Source organism: Buceros rhinoceros, unplaced genomic scaffold (genome assembly GCF_000710305.1).
Source record: "Buceros rhinoceros silvestris isolate BGI_N320 unplaced genomic scaffold, ASM71030v1 scaffold22833, whole genome shotgun sequence".
Lineage (NCBI taxonomy): Eukaryota > Metazoa > Chordata > Aves > Bucerotiformes > Bucerotidae > Buceros > Buceros rhinoceros.
The window spans coordinates 1382-8826 of NW_010403323.1; positions in this window are offsets into that span (position 1 = coordinate 1382).

Consider the following 7445-nt stretch of genomic DNA (forward strand, 5'->3'; position numbering starts at 1 on the left):
CGCCACAGAAGTGACAATTAAAGCAGCCCTTATTGGCAGCTGTGTCAGCTGTAACATCAGCTGTTCACAAAGGGTGAAGGTGTCATCGATCACGCAGCAAACAAATCGGATGCTAATACCGTGTTGTGTTTTGTGATTATCTTCTATACCTTCTCTTTGCAGCAATTCTCGGTGCTTTCCCGTAGCTATGGCTGTTTCCTCCTTGCCTCACCCAGAGGGTCCTACTGATCTCTCAGCATTTGGATCGTCCATTGATCGCGCAGCGCTCCAAGACGTTTCAGATAGAGGAAGCACTGGGACCTACTGTTTCTGTGGGGAGATGAGAATTCAGTCAGCAGCACGGCATACACTGCCCAGGGTGCTGGCTGTTAGCATCAGCGCAGCTATCAAGCTCCCGTCTACACATTTATTAGTATCTGCATGTACGTGCTGCTTCTGAATGAGCACTCACCCGCAGCTTCGGGAGAGGATTTTCCTGCAAATAACTGAACATACAAAGACTCTGTGCATGCAAACTGGAAGAGGATTCGAAATATTTAAAAACATTTCAGTGGGGCCAGCTAGAAAGGTAAAAAACGGGAGGAAGTTTCTGGAGGAGGCCAAAGCAATCCCAGGGCTACTGCGGAAGACAAAGCATGGCCAGACGCAGCCACTGAGATTTCTCTTGGCCCTGCAGTGATCCCTTGCAGTGATCCACAGACAAAAACTACTACTGTGGAAGAAAAAAACCATGTATTGGCTTTCCTCCATTTTTCCACCGAGTTAACGGCAGTTAGGAGTGCAGGACTCTGAAACACACATGCACACATGTTCTTCTTGAAATACATAAAAAATTTTTCTACATTATCTTTGTAGATATTACATGACACGAGGGAGGAAAAAAAGAACATCCCGGATGGGTGAATTCAGTTGCAAGGTCTGATACAATGCACGACTGCAACAGATTCACTTGTACAATAAAATAGGCAAGTGATATTCTCACCTTAATTAAGGACAAAGCACATCACAACTCCTTTTTATTTAATTATTTTCCCCCTTACACGAAAGGCCCCAACTTTTAAATATTTTTCTGCAGTTGAAACATTCTTTTCTGCCCTGCCAGTTTTCCTTTTGTAAAGTGTTAACGTTTTTCTTTTTACAATAAACTTCACCCATTTTGTTCCAGTGAAAGCTCGAGATGTGCTGGCACGAAAAAGCCGTACTGGGGAAGTGGGTGCAGAGCTTTTAGGCATTTGTCAGGTCAGCCATAAAAATTCCTTTCCCTGTACAGCGAGTCAGAACGTGGGATTCCAGTCACTCCTGCCAGAGCTGCAGGGGTGTCTCGATCCTGACCGCCGGGGCTGTCAGGGGCTGTCTTGGGCTGCCACCCTGCCGCCGTCTGGGGAAAACCCTGTTTCTGTGTGTTGTAGTGTCTAAGTGTAAATGACTCCCAACGTGATTAAAGCACTGCAGGGTGTATGTTGTGAATACACACCCAGTACTGTCGCTCCTCTGCGTAATCGGGGTAAGGCAAATCCTGGCCTGCGTAGCCAAACTGCTCATACGGAGGTCGCTGGTTAGGAAAGAGGTCTGCTGCTGGATCTGGTCTCCTCAATGGCCGAGGAGGCATGTGACTATGCAAAAAAGAGGTTATTAAAAATATGCATCATAATATACTGCAAATTACGGAAAGGGTTAGTTTCAACTGAAATAGAAAACTAATAAAGCTCACTACTGCATGCATGTCAGTGAGGCCCTAACATTAAGACATCTAAATGTTCTGTCTTTTAAGTTCATTTTATTTGTCAACCCCTCATCCTACAAACACTGATAAAAGTGAATTTAAAGAAGCAACATGTTATTTGAGCTTTATTTTTTTCCACTCTTACACTGATCAGTGCCATGTTATCCAATTTTCCATGTCCCTATGATTACTTTGGAAATGTTTCAAATTCATGGTACATTCAGCACCAACATTTTCAGCGTTTATATTTTAGAAATCAGACCTCCTTGATGGACCACAATGTCAGAGAGCTCCGGTCTGTTTCTGCAGGACAGCCCTGTCACTTAGGAGAAAGTGTTCCCCTGTCATTTAGCCGCCTCATGGTAAACAAGTTCTCTGTAAAAGTCGTGGGTAGGAGCTGCAACAGCTGGCTGGGGACTGTGAGGAGGAGTAACGTGGGGAAGCGCCGCTAAGAAAAGAGCCTTTCTAAAAGTACTGGAAATCAATACATTTTTAATTACTGGAAGGAAGCCATACATGCCTTTGGATTCATCAGTGTTTTAGGATTCTGCTTCAGAAACAAGAGAAACACACACCGACTTTCTGTCTTTGGTGGTGCATTAGGAAAACAGGTCAGTCTTAGCAGGCTGTGCGCGACTCACGCTGAGTGAGAACGTACAGAACAGTCCCAGGATTCTCGCAGCAGTGCTCTTAGAATTATGCAAGGTAGAGGAGAATAAAGAAAAAAATTCAGAAAAATAACTTCTTTCTGTCAGACTCAAGCCACAAAATGTAGGTGAATAATCCAGTCAAAAGCTTAACCATTTACTGGATCTTTGTCACCTTCTGTGCCATGGGCAAAGCCACAAAGGAATTCCTCGTCTCCAAGCCAGAGTATAAAGTGAAAATGAGAAATCCAGCTGCATACCTGTAATTGTCTAAGTGACCTGGCGCTGGGACATCATCAAAACCCGGTCTTCTCACCATAGCTTTGGGAATTTGTCTGACCCACTCACTGTTGTCCTACATGGAGGGGGTTACACAGAGCAAAATGACAACAAATTACACCAGCAGCACACCAGGTACAGAGGTAGCAGTTGTCATTGGTGTAAAAAGCTGTACAAACCAATTTACCAGTTACAAAATATATCGCCTGTTACAGACACGTCTTCAGAAGTATTAATTCATTTTATCTCAATGACTCAGTGGAAGAGAAGTCTTTACCTATTTGGATAACACAGAAAACCCGCCTCTCAGATACACCAGAGAAACGCCCACCCACCGAAGCCTCCGCACCAGTAAGTAAACCAGGGATTAAGGGTCTTATCAAGGCCTGGGAGTTTTGTTGAGTCTTCTATGATTAAACATTTCATAAAGATGCTATTTCACAAATAACTGTGGATTCACCTCTGATTTACACAAAACCGAGCAAAAAAATTATATTAAATACAGGATCAACAACTAAGATCAGTAGAATATTGTAATTTAAAGACTGGCTGCCAATATTGCTGGAGGAAGGAGGAAAACACCATGAGGAAATAAAAAGATTCCATATTCCATAGTTCATAAAACTAGTAAGTGATGTTCATTTGCTAAAGGTATCTTTGTTCAAACACGTAATGACCTGCAGTGGTTTTCAAACCAAGGAACCTCAGGGAGAAGCCACGTTCAGGGCAGCTCCTCCACAGGAGCTGATGCGAGCAGTTGCAGACTTGCTTTCCTCTCCTGGCCAGGGCTCTGCAGGCTGTCGTGCACCAGCCTGCTTGCTGCCAGGAAAGCAAAAGCTCAGACAATTAACAACGGGCTTTTTACAAGCTCCCGTTTTCCTGACCCCTACATCCAGCAAGGGGATGAGGCAGGCAGAGGCTCCCCAGGGGCTGCCCTGGGCTGCGGCTGGCACTACTGCAGCCCTTACCCAAAAGCAGCTCCTTTCGCTGCAGGTTTTCTTGCCCTACCAAGTGCGCAGGACTCGGTCTCACTCACGCCTTGGAAACGACAGCGCCAGTTGAAGGAAATTCAGTTAGTTCAAAAAGAGCGAGCACCATCTCCTGGTGACGGTGGGGTCCTGCCTCCTTTGTTTTTCCCGCTGCATTTCCAAGACGTTAATACTTTACAAATGTATTGATCAGGAAATAATGTATCAGACTAGATTATTGTCTTTCTTTCCCCAGACAGCCTACAGTGTTCTTCTCAGACATTATACAACACCCCTTAACAGGTAAAAATAATCTCTTAAGTACCGAACGAGGAAATGAACACACACAAACACATCCCCTTCCACGTTCCTTTACATTTCCTATTTCCTGTTCTGTTTATGAGGTGCATTCATCTGCCTGTTCTTGTGACAGCCACTAGTCCAAGCAATGATCTCTACCATAAAGGAACATCGGGCCCCGTGGAGAAAACTGGCATGGCAGAGCGTTAACCCGGCCGAAAGGGCAGCGTCTGGCCCTCTGGGGACTGCAGTTCCCACCCCAGCTCCATCACAGGTTACCTTCGTCACCCTGCCAGTGACTCTGGCTACTCTGCCTCACAGGACTGTTGCAAAGGTCCCAGGGAACTATTCTGTTACAAAGGTGATGCAGGTCATTTGATTTCAGAGTTGATTTAAGGAGTTTCTCCTTCACCAGGAAACGGTTGAATCCCCTAGTCCCAAACCTAACTGAGCTGTAGGCAGTGGATTTTAAACAAACAGGGCTAGAACTGCCAACAGTGCTTAAGTTCTGTACAAGCATTTACATACTACCCTTCACAGCTTATGCAGTTGAGAGATGAAAAGATAAACAATCCTTTGGTACAGCCATATCCTTCTGATCATCTACACCGATCCCCTCCAGCCTCCAAAAACATCACTGGAAAGTGCAACACAAGAAGGAAAGCAGGTCACATTCTTCCAATTTAACCTGCTCCATGAATTTTCATCCCACTTCCAACTGAATAAAATGCATTTGAAACAAAAGCTTCTAATTTTCACAAAGTTTAATGTCCCTGGGCCTGCAGACCTGTGTGTGTTTATCCACAACGGTCAGGTTCCCAGCTGGTACCCACTGGTTTGTGGGTCCTCACCCATCTGTGCAGTTATGCGGCTCCACATGATTCTTCATTACAAAACCAAGCCTGATTTCTTGTCTCTAAAGTAAAGTAAATCCTCACAGAACTTTGCTGATAACCCAAGCGGAAGCAAAAAACCCTCAAACCCCCCCGACAATCCCTCCTCTGGGGACGCAGAACTAGTGAACAGTCAAATGAAACTACAGGCATGGCTCTTAAATTGGTTGAAATCTGGACAGCAGACCAAACTCTTCCCTCTGTTGTAGCACGTGCCTGAGCTCATATCCACATTATCTCTCCTTTTAATGCTGGTCTTCTAACTGGTCTGAAAAGAAGTGTTGATTTGAACATCCTTTCAAAATAATCCACAGATCTTTATTTTCTCCTATGCAAATTAGATTAACTTCAGCCTTGATGAAGAATTGCACCTTCTCACATGCATTCATTCAGGTGATCTGGGAAATCAAATACTGGGCAAATAAAAGGAAGATTTTTGAATTTAATTTTACCAGATGACCTTTCTTTGCTATTCAGGTATCTTTTTGTTGAACCACAAAATCACATCTGACTTCCACCAGAATTAGTGATAGGACCACAGGCCAACGTCTCTTACCCTTGGCTGGTAAAAGTGCTGCGAGTTATCAGCCTCTTCAGCAGTAAATCCAGGGTTGTGCCACGCTTCACGGTACGGAGGATTTGACTGGCTCCTGCTTGGGGGAACAGTGTAATTTAGAGCATTAGCAATAGCTCTGAGGGTCGTGACGAATCTTTTTGTACTGCACATTGGTTCAACAGCCATATCGTGGGTGTAGATGAGCTGTGGCAATGGCAGTGGGAGAGCTATGTATTATTACAAAGTTTCTAGGAGCGAGGAAGTACCAGTGATACGCACTAACGGGGCTCAGTCAAAGAAGATAAAACTATATTGTCTATGTACTCGGGACGGGTATCTGTGGGGAATAAAGAGAGCGTTGAAAGCAAAAAGCAGCTCAAATTGCCAATGCCTAGGAGCAAAGAATGGGAGAAACTGTGTTTAATCGCCCAAACTCTTGTCCCTGTTTATTGGTCTCATTCCATTTTTTTAAATTGTGGAAAGAAATCCAACCCTGAATAGCCAATAAATCAGCAAGACAGGTTTGGTCATCTTGAGTTAAAGAGTATTATCGCTCTTTAAAGCTTGCCAGGTTAGCCCTAAAGAGAAGCAACGAGTTTGAGTGAAGCTCTACAAGCAGCAGGGAAATGCTGAGTAACTGTGAAGTGCTTTGGAAGGTGCTTGGACTTAGTTTTAAATTGTGTAAACAGTATTTTGGCAGAAGATACTATAGGCGTGCCTGCTGACTTAAATACCCGGAGGTTAAAAATTATCACAATACCAACTTATTTTGCTTTACTTCCATTTTGGTTGTAAGAAAACCTTTTAACTGCATCTGGAGTAACTTACCCAGCTTTTTTACTTTTACAGTGGCTGACGCAGTAAAATATCACAACAACCACCATAACCAGCACAAGTGCAGGAAGAGTAGCCACTAAAATAAAATCTAGAGTGTTCCAAAGGTGGTTACATTTGGGGCCCATGTACCAATACTCCTTCCAGTCCAGTCTGAAGTAGTCACATCTGCAAAAAAATTAGGAACTTTTAGCAACATTATTTTCATTTAAAAGATAAGTAATACCAAAAAAGTAAAATATTTTGCTATGGAATTATTTATTATTGAATACTGCAGGGGTCAAGAGAATCAGTATTTTTCCTGTTTGCCTAAAATGTTACTTATCTTAGTAATATATATCTTACTCTAGATTTGAGGCAAATGGCCTCTGCCAGGGTGTGGGTCCACCAAGTCCAAGTTACTGTTCCAGTAAGTCCAAGTTAATGAGTTTTCTTGACAATAGGGTGTATTACCCAAGTAATGGCATGATTCGGGTCAAAGATCTTCTTGCCAGCTGTTAAGCGTGGCAAAGCTGCTGAATTTCCAGGAACAGACTAGGCAGACACAACCAAAACGTCACGTTGCTATCTGTCGGTATGACGTCAAGGCCCTTCTGGGGAAAAGCAGCAACCAGCCCACAGGAGGTTCAGAGTATATTCCCTCTGCTTTTAGTAGTAAGACTTCCAATGGGATAAGAACATTGCTTTTTAAAGAAGCTAAGTTATTTTTCCCCTCCCAAAGCATTACTTCCTCTGGTAATACACAGGGTATCACCAGAACAGATCGTAGCCAGCCGTTCTCATGACGGAATGTTCCTTCCACAGAGATTTTGTATCTTACAATGGTCCAAACAGTCTGGATTTAGGGAACCTTTTCTAGAAGTTTGACCTTGCCCTCCACTACTGATGATTCTTTCTTACTGCAGTTTATATGCAATATTTGATTAACCTGGGTATGATTTAGAATATTTATAGTGTAGTGGCTACAAGCAGAGGCTGCATGATCATCAACAACTGACTGGGTCACAAAGAAACTAGTCCCTTGAATCCGCCAGGTAATCAGATGAGCTTCATCAGAGTGCCCTGGTATTTTCTTCCTAATTTCCTGTCAAGTCTCAGGGTCAAGCTATACATCAAAAACAAATACACAAGACAGAGGACCAAGATTTTCTACTCCAATGACTAGATTTTTTTTTTTTTTTTGAAGGAAAAAACCAACTACATAATGGGGACTAGGATATTAAGATATCTGATATTTTTAATTCT